At 48.5% G+C, this 14,563-nt stretch overlaps 1 protein-coding gene across 1 annotated transcript in view; it reads left to right on the top strand.

The window, feature by feature from the left end:
- The window catches only part of PSMG2 (proteasome assembly chaperone 2), a 299,366-nt gene that overhangs the window by 52,903 nt on the left and 231,900 nt on the right, over window positions 1-14,563 (top strand). The gene's annotated exons all lie outside the window — the stretch shown is intronic.

Below are 14,563 nucleotides of genomic sequence, written 5' to 3'. Positions count from 1 at the left end.
CGATCCTGATGGAAGCAGCCGAGGGGGAGCGAGGCAGTGACCCTCCCCCCAAGGTGAAGGCCTCAAGCGCGCCAAAAGTCGTGAAGGCCCTGATTCACCCGGCTTGGGCCTCTATCGAGGGAGTCGTGGCGACCCTGGCAAAGCCTGTGGAGGCTACCTCAGTGAGGCGACCTTGGGGCCCAGAGTTTCCTTGCCATCGCGGAGGGAATCCTCTTTTCAGCCCATCGTGAAGACCCCGGTGGAAAAAGAGGGGGGGGCCTGTGGCGCTACGGACACGGATACAGCCTCTGAAGAGGAGCTGGTTGAAGTCATGAAGGGCCTCAACAAGAGGTTTGAGGAGGTCCGGTCCCACGGGAGGAATCCCGGGGCGGCGGACGAAGAGAGCGACGGTGGCGCCGATGAGGCTCCCGTGGAGGAGGAACCATCGTGCCCGTCGCAGCTAGTGCCCGAGCCTCAGGACAACTCGGTAGCCATTTTGATGACAATCCAAATCTTATGCATGGAGATAAGGACAAGGTTGCTTCTACCCCCAACGGACGACCCAGCAGAACCGGGCCCGTCAGGAAGCCCTCCAAACAAGCGGAGGAGAGTTCATCCTCCCCCGACCTTGCAGCCTGCTCAGCCTTCATCTCCTTCCCCTGATGCTAGGGATGACACGGGAACAGATAGGGCCATGACTGGGACGGATGACGACGGTGGTGACGACGGGATGGGCCTTCCATCACCAGCCCCTCGGGCCTCCCCGCACGACGATATTGGCTCCTTCCACGCCATGATTGCCAGGGCATCCGAGCTTTTCCAGCTCTGCCCCGAAGAACAGAAGAAGGAAGGCTTCCTCTATCAATGGCGCGAGGCCAAGAGGAAGATGGTCCTCGCGGTGCCGTTGCTTGACGACATCTGGGACGAGGGACTTGCTCTCCTGTAGAACCCGTCCACGACTCCTGCCAAGAGGGATCGTTAGGAGAAGAAGTACTGGTCCCTGATTCCACCCCTTTGTGCCTTAGGGCACAGCCGACCCCGCATTCGGTCGTCTCGGCGGCGGCCAAGAAGAAAGCGGCGACGGCTTCAACTTCAACCTCCCCACCTGACGGCAAGGGAAAGAAACTGGATGCCATGGGATGACGAGTCATCTCGTCTGCGGCGACGACAATTAAGGTGGCCAACGCCCTAGCGATTGTGGCCCGCTACGACAGGGAGTTGTGGTACCCCTGCTGGACTTCCTACCAGACGACAAGAGGGTGGAGGTCCTGGAGATTCTACAGGAAGGTGAGGTGGCATCGGACCACGCCATAACGGTGGCCACGGACAAGGCGGACACCGGGTTCCGCCAGTTGGGCACAGTGTATGCCTTCGACGACGGGGATGGCTCAAGGCAACAGATTTCCACCAGGACGTGCAAACCAGAGTTCCGGACATGCCCTTTGACGGGAACAACCTGTTTGGAAAGACAGTAGATGAGTCACTTCAGGCCATCAAGACCGACACAGAGACAGCTCGGACCTTGGGAGTTTTGCAGCAAAGACGGCCGCCCTTTCGGAACTCTGGAGGCAAGCAAGGTGCCTCCAAAGGATTCGGCAGTGGCTCCTCTACGTACCGCCAGGCAGCCCATTCCTCTTCGCAAGAGGCCTACAGAGGGCGCAGGAAGTCAGGAGGATCTCGAGGCCAAGGAGGCCAGGACTGATGCGGCCGTAGCGTCGGGCCCCAGCCTGAGCACCCCGGTGGAAGGCTGGCTGGCAAAGTTCGTCAGCGTTTGGGAGTCCATCTGCACCGACCGTTGAGTGCTGGATGCCCTGGCCCACGGGCACACTCTCGAATTCCTAAAGAAGTGCCCCCGCCTTCCTCCCGTGGCCAGGAAGGAAAATCGCGTCCATCAACTGCTGTTAGAAGTAAGGGCGATGCTCAAGAAGGGAGCGATCAAGCTCGTCCCGAAGAGGCTCTGGGGCTCCGGAGTATACTCAAGATACTCACTCGTCAGAAAGAAGACAGGCGGTTGGCGCCCCATCCTGGACTTGCGTCGGTTTAACAAATGCATGAAGGCCCAGAAGTTCCGGATGGTCACCCTCCAGCACGTGCTGGGACAGCTGGAGGAAGGCGACTTCCTGTCGTCGCTGGACTTGGAGGATGCTTACTTCCACATCCACATTCTAAAAGGACACCGAAAGTTTCTCAGATTCGTAGTTGTAGGAAGGCACTACCAATTCAAGGCCCTGCCATTCGGATTGAAGTCGGCGCCCAGGGTATTTACCAAGTGCCTAGCACCAGTGGTGGCACTGCTGCGCCTGCAGGGGATCCACGTTTACCCCTACCTGGACCATTGGATCATCCGAGCAAGGACAAGGGAACTCGCCGTCGAGCACACAGTGAAGACCGTCCAACTGCTCACAGATCTGGGATTCTCTATCAACTTCCCCAAATCCCACCTGGTTCCGTCGCAGGTCGCACTGTTTCTGGGAACCAAGCAGTTTCCCCAGTCGAGGAGCACGATTGGCCTCTCCGTCCGAGGAAAGGACAAAGGCCATCCTGCGCAAGGTGCAGCGCCTGCTGGTCACGGACGTGGCCATAGTGAGGTCCATCATGTCCCTTCCCGGCATGATGTCCTCTTGCATCTACCTGGTGCGCCTATGCAGGCTGCGGATGTGTCCTCTACAGGAGTTCCTCGATGCCCGTTGGATGCAAGAGGCGGGCAGTTTCGAAGACAAGATCCTGCTTAACGAGGTCTTCCACCAAGCAATTAGGTGGTGGGGCACCCGCGCGCATCTCGCGGCGGGCACAGACTTTCAGACCCCAGCACACCAGGAGACGGTGACGACGGATGCCTCCATGAAGGGATGGGGAGCGCACACCGAAGATCTTCACGCGAGAGGCCTTTGGCTCCCGGAGGAGAGGTCACTCCACATCAACATCCTGGAGCACCGAGCAGTGTTCTGGGCTCTCAGGTTGTTTCTCCCATCCCTCAAGGGCAAGGTGGTGAGGATCTTCACCGACAACACCACAATGTTCTACATCCGGAAGCAGGGAGGAACCAGGTCCCCGGCCCTATCCAAGGATGCCCAGGATCTGTGGCATTGGGCCGTTGCCCAGGGGATGTTTCTGGTGCCCTTCCATCGAGAAGGGATAAAGAACACCATCGCCAACTCACTCAGCAGGGAGCTGCGCTCGTGCCACGAGTGGTAACTGTGTCAGGACCAAGTGGATCGACTTTTCCGACGATGGGGCAAACCCCAGATCGACCTGTTCGTGACGGTGGCAAACTCCAAGTGCCAGAGGTTCGCCAGCAGGTTTCCCCAGCCGAGGAGCATGGGCGATGCTTTCTCGTTCTTCTGGGACGGCCTGTTCCTGTATGCGTTCCCCCCGTTGCTACTGCAACTCGTCAACCAACTCAAGAGGTCTCGGTGCAGGATGATCCTCGTCGCACCGGCGTGGCCGAGGCAGATCTCGTTCCCGGACCTTCTGGACTTGTCAGCGTCCCCCCCCCAGTCAAACTATTGATGGACGCAGATCTTCTCTCCAGAGAAGGAGGCGCCATCCTCCATCACGACCCGGGGTCTCTGAACTTGCAGGCCTGGCTCCTGCGGCACTAGAGTTTGGAGGGTACGATATCCCGGCGGACTGCAAGGCGGTGCTTGCAAAGGCCAGGGCGTCCTCAACTATCAAGTGCTATGGACACAAATGGAAGAGGTTCTCTGTCTGGTGCCGTGCACAGAAGATTAAACCTCTGCGAATTACGGCCCCTTAAGTGCTGCCGTACCTGCTGTCGCTGGTCAAGGCGGGGCTGGCTCATGCCTCCATCAAAATACATCTAGCGGCGATCTCCCGCTACACCAGAACTACGGGACGATCATCTCTGTGGTCTCATCGCCTGGTGAAGGAGTTTATGAAGGGACGGTTCCGTTCATTCCCGCCGGGGAATGCTCTGGCCCTGGGGTGGGAGTGCAACGTGGTGCTTACAAGGCTCATGGGGGCGCCTTTCGAGCCTCTGCATTCTGCACCGTTGAAATTCCTTTCGTGGACAACAGCATTTCCTGTGGCCATCAACTCCACACGACGAGTGGGAGAGATCCAGGCACTATCCTGCAAGCCTCCATACTTGACTTTTCACGAGACGAGGCTGGTGCTGGATGCACCGCTCCTTCATGCCCAAGGTGCCGTCGGACTTCCATCTCAACGATCCCTTGGTGTTACCAGTTTTCTTCCCGTCGCCTTTGTCGCCGGCCGAGAGAACTTTGCACTTGCAGGATGTAGCAGGAGCGCTGAAGTTCTACGTGGACTGCACAAAGAGTTTTCGGAAGACATCACAACTGTTTGTGAACTTTGGACCTGTGAACCAAGGGACGGCCCTCTCGAAGGCTTCCATTTCCAGATGGCTCTCCGGCTGCATCATGCACTGTCACCGGTTGGCAAACCGACCGTTGCCCGGCCGTCCGAGAGCCCATTCGACCAGAGCGATCGCTGCTACCACGGCGTTCTTTTCTGGCGTACCCCTGCTGGACATCTGCAGGGCTGCTACGTGGAGGTTGACGCACACCTTCACGAGATTCTACTGCGTCGACCGGGATTCCAGGGAGGAGTCCAGAGTCGGCCAAGCAGTGCTGCGCAACCTGTTCCCCTGAAGGTGGGCCTGGTGAGGAGGTAAGAGCTGCTTAATGTTGACTTTATGTAATGCTTAATGTTGAGCCTTGCCACCTCCCGTGGTTGTGTATGTGTGTACTGCTATGTATTCTTATATTCATGAGCATGTGAATCCATGCCAGACCCCATGCTGGAGAAGGAACAAGTTACTTACCTGTAATCTCTATACTGCTGCCGTTGGTACAAGTTTTGCAGCTGGTGTAGAGATAAAGGAATTGACCCATTCACTTGTGATACACCTTCTGTGTTGTCCTTCCTTCTATATCTAACCCCTCAGCGGCTACAGGTTTCTACAGCCAAGGGCTATCTGGCTGCACTGTCCATTTTTGAGCGTCTGCCGGAACAAGGTTCCTACTTAATGGGCCCTATTGTCATTACATTTTTGAAATGGTTGACTAATCCAGGGATCGAAATTAAGATTGGATAAGTGGGAGCTAAATGCAGCTCCTGGGTATTCCGCATTAACCAGTGACCAGGAGCTACCATTGCATTACAATGAGCTAGTGCATAGCGTTCCACAAATCTAACTTCTACAGATGATGCACAAATATCATTTTGTTTGTTATTTATGACCCCATATGCTTTACATGTTGTATAGATGTGTCCTAATGTTTATTTACACATTGTCCCAAATGCAGCGTTAAATTTACATAGGTGTTTGTTTTGCTTCAGCTGGCATGGAGAGCCAAAAGTAGCTCCTGGTAGCTGTTGGTGTCAAGGTAAGCAGGCTCTTCTAGCCTACAAGCAGGAGCTAAATGGCTCCCCTCAATTTTGAACCCTGCTAATATTTTCTCGCGGATTTCCTTTATTGTGCTGATCTGAGATCTTAACCTAGTCTTGAGCTTCCTGCTGGGTGCTCCTTTTGATCCTCTGCATTCCTGTCCTCTTAGGATGCTTTCCTTAAACGTGTTTTTGACAGCCATTACCGCTGCTCGCAGGGTTAGCGAGCTTCTAGTTTTTTCATCTAAACCACCACTTACAATCTTGTATCAAGACATAATAGTTTTGAGGGTCCGTCCCACCTTTCTACCTCAGGTGGTGTCAGAATTCCATTTGACGCAAAACATTGTTTTGCCTGCCATCTACCCTCCTCCTCATCCATCTAAAGAGGAGGAAAGACTGCACAGACTTGACACTAAGAGAGCCTTACGCTTTTATATTAATAGGCTCTCTAAATTGAGACAGGATGGTAAACATTTTGTTAGCTATTCCAGCCATAGGATGGGACAGGCGGTTACAAAACAAATGCTATCTCTTTGGATTATCATGTGCATTTCTGAATTCTACAATCTAGCTGGAAAAGAAATTCTTGAAGGACAAGGGGCTCGCTCGACTAGAGGGGTAGCCACTTCCTCCGCCCTTCAGAGTGGGGTGCTGATGCAAGATATTTGCGATGCTGCCCCATGGACTTCGTTGGGTACTGTCACAAACAGTGCTCCAGATAAGATTTTGAGGTGGGAGTATTTTACGCATGATTTTTCAAATTAGAGAGTAAATGCAATTTCAAGAGTAAAAATGATTTTTCTCCTCTACAAGAGAGTAAAACATATCAAACACATACACCCAAGGCAGACGTAAAATCGGACCCGTAGACCAGAAGAGTTGTAGATTAAAGTTGTCTGGCTTACCTTTAGCCATTTTGTTACACTTGTGGAAAATATTCTGCCATTAAATAACTTGTAAATACATGCTATATACGCAGCTTCATTTTCAAAATTCTGGGGCCTAGATTACTATAAATTAAGACTAATGTATTGCTTGCAGAGGGAGTGTGTGTAAGCAAGTGTTAGGCATGTATCCATGGGAAAGGCACTTGCCAGGCACAGCCGTAGTGGTATTAACTGGCCGTTGATAGTAGCAGGTGCAAAATGGGCCGAGTACCTGGGCATCTAATAGCAGTGCCTGGCAAAAGCTTAATACTTAGGGCCTCATCACAAGTTGGGCTGTATCTCGGTAGTAATACTGCTGGGATACTGGCCAACGCTAATAGTGCTACTGCAAGTTGGTCCGGCGCAATTTGCGCCAGATCACGAGTTGCTGGGGGCAGTAAATCCCTTATTGGGACCTGGAGCACTATTACCGCTGGCGGTAATACGACCGAAAACCACCCGAAAATTGTAATTTTTACCTCGCTCATGACTTGGCCAGCCGTTAAATGCGGCAGTAATACCGTTAATGCTGCATTTAAGGGCTCAGGCCAACATCGTGATGAGGCCCTTATACACAAGCCAAACCTATTGGCTTTCCCAATGCTTGTTTTGAACAGGACTTCATTGAAGGACATAGAGTGCTTAGAAACTGAGTGACTGAAGACAAGCCTGGTAAGACATTTTCATTACACCAGTAGCATGTTTACAACTCCAATTAAGCCATTAACTCTCAGAAGACTGCTTTGAAAAAACGCTGGAGGGCAATTTGAGTGAATAGTTTGATGTTAAGGCTTGATAAAGCTAGCTCAAAGAGTTCCCATGAGGTGGTGTATTGGGAGGGGCAGGAATGGTCATAGGAATGAGCATGGCCAGTAATGACCCGTTCTGTCAGTGGTGTCAAGTCCTTAAGTTTCTCCACACAGCATGACCCACTGGCCGATGGCCTGACAATAAACATGGAGACGTGGTTGTCTGAGATGCATGAATTGGCAAATATGGAGAGAGTGATGTGTAGGAGACTTGGTAAATTGGCTTTGTTTGAGAAAATATGGGGTAGCTTTTTGCAGTTGTTTTAAATTGACAGTATAGTTGCTGGGGGGGTAATTGAGAGATGTATTTGAGATGTTGGGGATTTAGTGTATTGTATATCTCGCTGTGTACATAGTACTGTGTAAAATTTGCTTTTCTGGTGGTTTTCTTTTCATGTGTTATTTGATATACGCTGATTGTATTGGGATTTGTTATGGATGTTGTGTAAATAAAGTTTCCAAAAAAATATATCAATCTGTGGTTTCCAAATATTTCTCAGCAGGGTTGAACTGACTTATAGGGAACTTTGGGGATTTTCTGGTGGGCCTCTGCACCCTGGGCCTCTTAGGTGGTAACCTATTTTATTTCCAAATGTCCTCATAGGGTTGGGGTTGCTGAGCCTGAAAATGCGTAATATGGGGCCACTTTGAAAATGATTTCCAGGGACTCTTTTGGTTCCCATTTGTTCTTGGAACCTGTAGTGTAGTTTTGGTGAACATACTTGGCAGTCATAAGGTTGGAAATTGTAAAACCTGCGCAGGATTTCTGTGCAATGCCATACGTGTAAACTGCGTTAAATGTGAGCAATGAGCTCTGAACACACTGCAGAGCTAACAAATATGTTATGATTTTGACAGAATGGCGTGTGACTATTTGCCTTTCACCTGTGCAAACATGTCTTAACATAATTTTTGTTATAAAATAATAACTTTGGCGACTCTTGTACATGGCCTTCAAATGATAAATATTTGTTTTTAAATGACCATCGCATTACACATATTAGACCTAGAGAGTCGAACAAGAGTTTTATTGTGCACAGTGCATTGCATTACCACGTAGAAAACGCGCAAAAAAAGCTTTGTTGTGAGCAAAGTAGCAAGTGGCAAAGACAATACTGGGGAATGTCGGAATAAAACAAGTGGACCCCTCGTTCCCCACCTCAAACCCTTAAATAGGGATGTGTGGGTCGGTGGGTATAACCTTTTATGAAGTTGCGTAGCTTCATTTAACTGCAGCACATTTATAAATATTGTGTACTGTTATTTGTTATAATGGCGGAAGCCGAATAAAATAGTGGTACTCAATATGAAGTCAGGCCTACTGGGGATTTGAAATCACAAAGTGCAGGCTGACTCCATGTGAGAGGCCATTATTTAACTCGAAAGCTATCCACTACGGAAGCGTTTTATTCACTTTCCAAACCAATAACCATGACCTCAATTACCTGTGGAGTTATGCAGTAAAGATGAAGAATTTGCAAATGAAAATATAGAAACAAATGTCACTTTACTTTCAAATCAAGTTTGCTTTAGTATATGCCTCATTTGGAATTTGTTTTCATTACGAAGGTTGGAGTTTTGTATTTCTTGGGTCCCAACAGCAAAGCACAACACCTTTGTCGTGGTAAGTAGGCTTGTCATTCTCATCCCAGGCAGCTGACATGCAAGATAGTTTTATTAAATTTGTGCTGAGCAGCACACAGTTCTCCTAATGCTTCAAAGGGCATATTGATACAAGTCAAGTGTTGTTGCCAACCGGAGCAATGGTTGACATTTTTCAAGCCCTAATTGTCTGTACATGTTAAGAGGGGCTGAAATACTCAGAGGAAGGGGCTGCTGGTTGTGGAGATTGCAGATGAGGGGTTAACAGAGCAAGGTTAAGACTATCTTTCTACTCTACATTGCAGAGAGCGGACCAACATTGGGAGTGAACACATGCATCGTATGCTTTTATTTAGGCCGTGGGGTGGGCACCTCGGATTCCATCTCTAAGTATTGGTTGCGCAAGTGAATCTGCAGAGCAAACAAAGTAAAAGATTACATTGAGTCGTGTGAGGTGGCGGGGAAGGAGGGAACATGTAGGAGGGTTTTCATTTAAATAACGGGCTGGGGCTGTCGAGCGGGTCCAAGTGCAGATTACATCTGCCCGGATGTAAAGGGAGCATTTAAAAGGAGGTTTTCAGCTTATTCATAAGCACAAGAGCCAACAAAAGAACACTATCAACAGCAGCTGCATCACACATGCAGATGTGCATGAACTGCTAGGATATGTTAGGAGGTATAATATTGCACAACGTTCACCATTGCCGAGTATATTTGGAGGGGGAAACGCACATTTTACACCTGGATGCAAGATGTGCAACTGTCACTACACATTCACCTATGAATGTAAGTGTTTGAAAAATATCAAAACACTGTAAGACCCTCACTGGGCAGGCATTATAGATTTATAGTATATAATATATGCACCGAGCGAAGTGACATGATGTGGGCTGTCAGTCACTCCTCTGGGTGCATGTGTTATATACTAATAAGCACTGCACGCAATCGGGTCCCACTGGTGCAGCCTGACGGGCCAGCGGTGGACTGGAAACACACCAGCAACAAGGCTGACACAGTGGCATCTGACCCCAGCGGCAAGGCCTCCCCTGAGGGCGAGGGCTGGGGCAGTCCCCACCCACCCCCCCACCATCCTAGTAAAGGCCATGAAAGACACTGCTTTCCCCTACCATGCCAGCCAACTCGAAAGGAAACTCGGGTGTGCTGTTGTAGAGTTTAATGATGCAGACTGTAGTGCCATATAGTGGAGGAAATAGGAAGCTTTTTATGAATAAATACCGTGAAAACCTTGCGTAAAAAAAATACGAAGTGCAACAAGAAATGTTCCATATTTGCAATAATTAAATGCGCAAACGGGGATGATACGCAACTTATCTGGAGGCCTGGTCACAAAGCATTTTTGCTTGGATTCCCTATTAGGCCAGGAAACCACATTTGGAAAGGCTGTTCTGCACAGCATAAATCTGAAATAAATAAATTCTCCCTTCCTACCTCTTACAAGGCACTGCTATGGGAGTCTATCAGAGATTAGGACTGCATGAGAGGAAACCATCCATTCGAAGAACAAATGACTAACCCCTGGTATTGTTTGTTCGACTGGATGTTCCTTCTACGTATTCTTCACCCCTCCCATCCTACTCCTCTTTCAGGAGAGAATTTCTGTGATTTACACATTCCTCTGTTGATGCTCCCGCCTTTCTCATCTTTGAGACTGCTGTGCTGGTGAGAGGGAAAAGATGAACTGAGGCAACAGGCATGGTGTGTGCCATTTATACTGATGCTGACGTCGTACTCTAGCTAGACCGAGGCGGTCGAGGGACACTAAGTCGGCAATGAGTTTGTACAGCACCCTCTGCTGTGAAACATTCCGAGCTGCAGGCAGGATATTGGAGTACATCAAAGACGAGGAATACATGGGAGGAACATCCTGTCGAAAGAACATTATCAGGGGTAAGTAATTTATTCTTCTCAATAAAATTTTACCTGCGAAGGACCCCAGATTTTGTTGTGGTTCAAGTTACCTCTCTATGATGAACTGAGCATTTAGCTGGCCACGGGCAATAGGTGGGGGATTAGCTCCTCCAAGTAATTTTTCTTTCTCCCCCTCGTTTAGGCTCCTTGTCTTAACCCCAGTGTATGTAAGTTATTTCTCCTTAGGCGTCCCTTCAAATCTTCCAGTTTACTCTGCATAGTGTTGCATAACTGCTTCAATCTTCTGGTGGAGCAATTGACGTTGCTTGCACAGAATCTTCAGTGGCGCTGACACGTTGTTCTTTCTCGCAAGCTTGTCCCGTCAGCTCTGATAACCTGTACTGTATTTCATCCATTCATGAAGCAATGCCGTACATCTGATTGGAGAGCTTTGAATGACTGGTGTTTAGTTTAGCCATCCTTTCTTGTAAGCGAACAGTTTGATGCTCAGTTATTGCTCCTGTAGATGCTGTCATCCCTGAGGGGTGTGGCACGGCAGCTTGCTCAAATGCGAATTGTTGAAGATCTGGTTTGTTTCCAGCTCTCCTGCTTTTTGAAATAGCCTCCAAGTGCTGCCCCTGCATGCATGCTCACCTTTTACCTTATGTGGCCAGGTTTTCTTGTTCCAAATCAGAGCTTTTAACAGAATGTTCACTTCTTTGTGTGTGTCGGTACTGTGGTGCTGCTGCAGCATACTTATTAGGTTCACAGGTATACTAAGGAGGGTGATCCGGCATGTAGCCTTGCTCAAACCCGTGCGCCTGGTCGCAGCACGCTCAAGCTTTCACTTGCTAGGGGTTGAATTTGCAGCCACAGGCCCCGCAGCTTCTTGCTTCCTGCATTAACATTTTATTCTGTGTAGAACAGTGGTCTCTTTGTTGGAGAATCCCTTGACGATTCGCCTGATGGCTTTGCCCGATATGTTTTTTGAACACGTCGTCCTCTTGATCCTCAAATGGATCAGGTTTAAGCCCAGAAAATATCCCCTGACCCTCCACGCCCATGGCATTCAACAGCATGGCACGCTTCCTGGCCGGGAAATAGTCTGTACCTCCTAATGCATCCAAATACCTGGTGAGTAACGGCTCCCACTGGGGCCACGGAATGGTTGGCATACCAGGAGATTGAAGAAAAGCTGGGGGTGGGGTTGCTTCCTGCATCTTGCTTGTGGGGTTCTGCTCCATACACCTCGTCACCAATTATGTTGTGTATTACACGACCAGCACACAGTATAGTTAACTCACTGGTTTATTATTCAGTTACAGATAACTTTTTACAAGACACAAATTCTGCACTGTCTCACAATGTCCCTTGATAGTGTCTGCTGGGTGGTTGCTTCAATTCAGCATGTGCTCCAACGTAAGCCTTAATGTTAGGAGGAGCGCCGGAGTGCTGTGGCTGCTCTTCTTTCCGCTTTAGCACATTTCACCCTCGCATGACGGCCGCTTGGCTGGTGTCGTGCAAGACTCCATCTCCACAACAGGCCCTTTCTCCTCCCGTGTCCTCACCTAACTTGCAGGTGCCTCGCTGTGCCTCCTAACCTGAATATGGTTCTTAACCAGTTTCTTCCTACGGTGCACCTTCCCATGTTCTGCCACTTCTCCGGGAGAGGTTCGCCATCTTGGATCCCTGCTTTGACTCTGGTTGGGACAGTCTGTCAACATGCCAGGCAAAGTCTGGATTTTCGTGCAGTACGTGATTCACTTGGTCTCCAGGGATGTGTACTCAGCACGATTTAAAGTGAAAACCCAATTTTTAATGCTATATTTCTTCCATACATCAGGGTCAAGGGGGCCCTCCAGTGCGCGGTTACTTGGCGCCCCACCCATCATGTAACTCCTTGTAGTTTGCAGGTATGTGCAGGACTTGTGGTGTGCAGGACTTGTGGTGTGTTGTATCATTGTGTTCAGTGAAGTTACTGGGACTCGTATGGTCCGTCGTGAAGAAAGTGCTTAAGGCAATAACTGAGCAGTCCGCAGTCTTGCAAGACTTTTCTCTGCAAGCTGTGCAGGTGTTTCAGTGTTTCCGATTCCTGCCACAGCTTGCAGATGCACTAGCGTTTCTGGGCCCTTGATGACTGAGTGGGCTCAGACACAGGACAGATGTCCCTTGTGTAGTATTCCCCGCAGTGCTTAATTTGTGGGGTCGATTTGCCACTTATTTTTTTTAGCCCCGGCACCTATTGTCTCAGACTCACTTTAATTATGAAGTGGTGAAATTCAGTGCATCTGTGAACCACAGTGTAACCCCAAATATGTCAACACTGTGGGGAGCACCTTTGGGTGGTGGCAGCAGTGGTGGGGACCTGCCCACCCGCAGTGTCACAGGAGTGCTTGACAATATTTTGTCCCAGGCACTTATTTACAAATCAAGCAGTGGTTTCCTGAGTCCCAAGCTCTTAAAGGGACAGTTTTGGCAGTGGGGGTGACCAAGGGACCCCCTCTCCACCCCAATCTAGCCCCACTGGGAACATTATTCACTAGATTGGGGAAGCATTTTGACCCCTTTGGTCGCATCATGTGATGTCCCCAGATTGAGACAACAGATGTTATCACAGATCGTTTGACATGCACAGTGCAAAGCATCAATTGGTAGCCTTTGGTCATTGCACTACAAGAAACGCCCTGAGCATCAACACCTTTGAATAAAAAGTGCTGGTAATCCATGCAGGGCGCAGAAAGTTTAGTGCTGGTTGGTACCTTAATTCAATAAACATAGAATAAGTGGACCATATAAAATATTTAGGATTCAATATATATGGTGGGGAGCATAAAATACGGCTAATTGAACAATTAGTTGGCAGAGCAAAGCAAAAAAAAAAGATTTTCCCTTAAACCTTTGCTCAAATGTTATGAAGCAAAGGCTGTGCCAATGGTATACTATGGTCTAGAAATCTTTTATCAACTGACACTTATGATTTTGATGGAGAAACCTTCTCGGATTACCAAGCTCAGTTTCTATATGCATCATTCGACATGAATTAGGTCTAAATTATAATATTTGTTAGATTAGAGCACTTATGTGTTCTAAAATCTGCCACCCACTGCAATATTCAAACTTTGAGCAAATGGATTTATCCAGAGCACTAAGAGAGAGTGTGTTGGTTCAGTCCAGCTGTGATTTTCTTGATGCTGCATCAACTAGCTTAGACGAACTAGGTGCTAATGATACACAAGCCAGAAAGAAATTTAGAGACTATGACGGGGTTAAGACCGGCGATAAAGCTAGGTCATATAAGCTAAATAGAGTCTGGGGAAATGCATAGGAAAAGAGGAAGCTGTGAACCCCCCCCACCCTCCCCCCCGATCCCCCCGTTTACTTTTATATCCAGCATGGGGCTGCACCAGATGTTTGGTACGCTTCCGCCTGAATGTGCTGCCAACGAAAGAAGTTGGGTTTAGATGGAAACTGATGGGTATAAACAATGCAGTATGTGGGCACTGCTCTGGGCCGGTAGAGCCCCTCAAGCACTTGATCTGCAAATGTCCAGCTTTAAGTTCACTTGGAAATAACCTTCTTGGAAAACATGTTAACTATTTGGGATCACAAACTTGGGTGTCCTTTTGGGAAATGGTGCATTCTGGTTTCTGTTCTAGGTCTACACTGTTGGCTTTGTATTGTTTTATAAGTAAATTGAATGTGTCTTAATTCGAGCATTTTTGAGTATAAGTCTGAATTATTATGTTTTAATGTGTACATTAATTTAAAGTGGCTGTAACCTATTATTTTGTTTGCGTTAAGACCTATTTATCTAGGTCCTATGATGCAATAATAAGAAGAAAAAAAAGAAACAAAAACCAATTGAAAAATGATTTGCACTACCAGTCTAGCACCATAGAATTAACTTTCTTGTAGTTTGAGATAAATGGACACTGCTTCTCACCCTTCACTCTTTGCTACTCCTTTACGTTTTGGGAAATTTGAGCACAAAACTGTTTTTGCGTT

The sequence above is a fragment of the Ambystoma mexicanum genome, chromosome 5q (genome assembly GCF_040938575.1).
Source record: "Ambystoma mexicanum isolate Mex_15411 chromosome 5q, UKY_AmexF1_1, whole genome shotgun sequence".
NCBI lineage: Eukaryota > Metazoa > Chordata > Amphibia > Caudata > Ambystomatidae > Ambystoma > Ambystoma mexicanum.
Note: the sequence above shows the minus strand (reverse complement) of the source record. Positions and strands in the feature narration are given on the sequence as shown.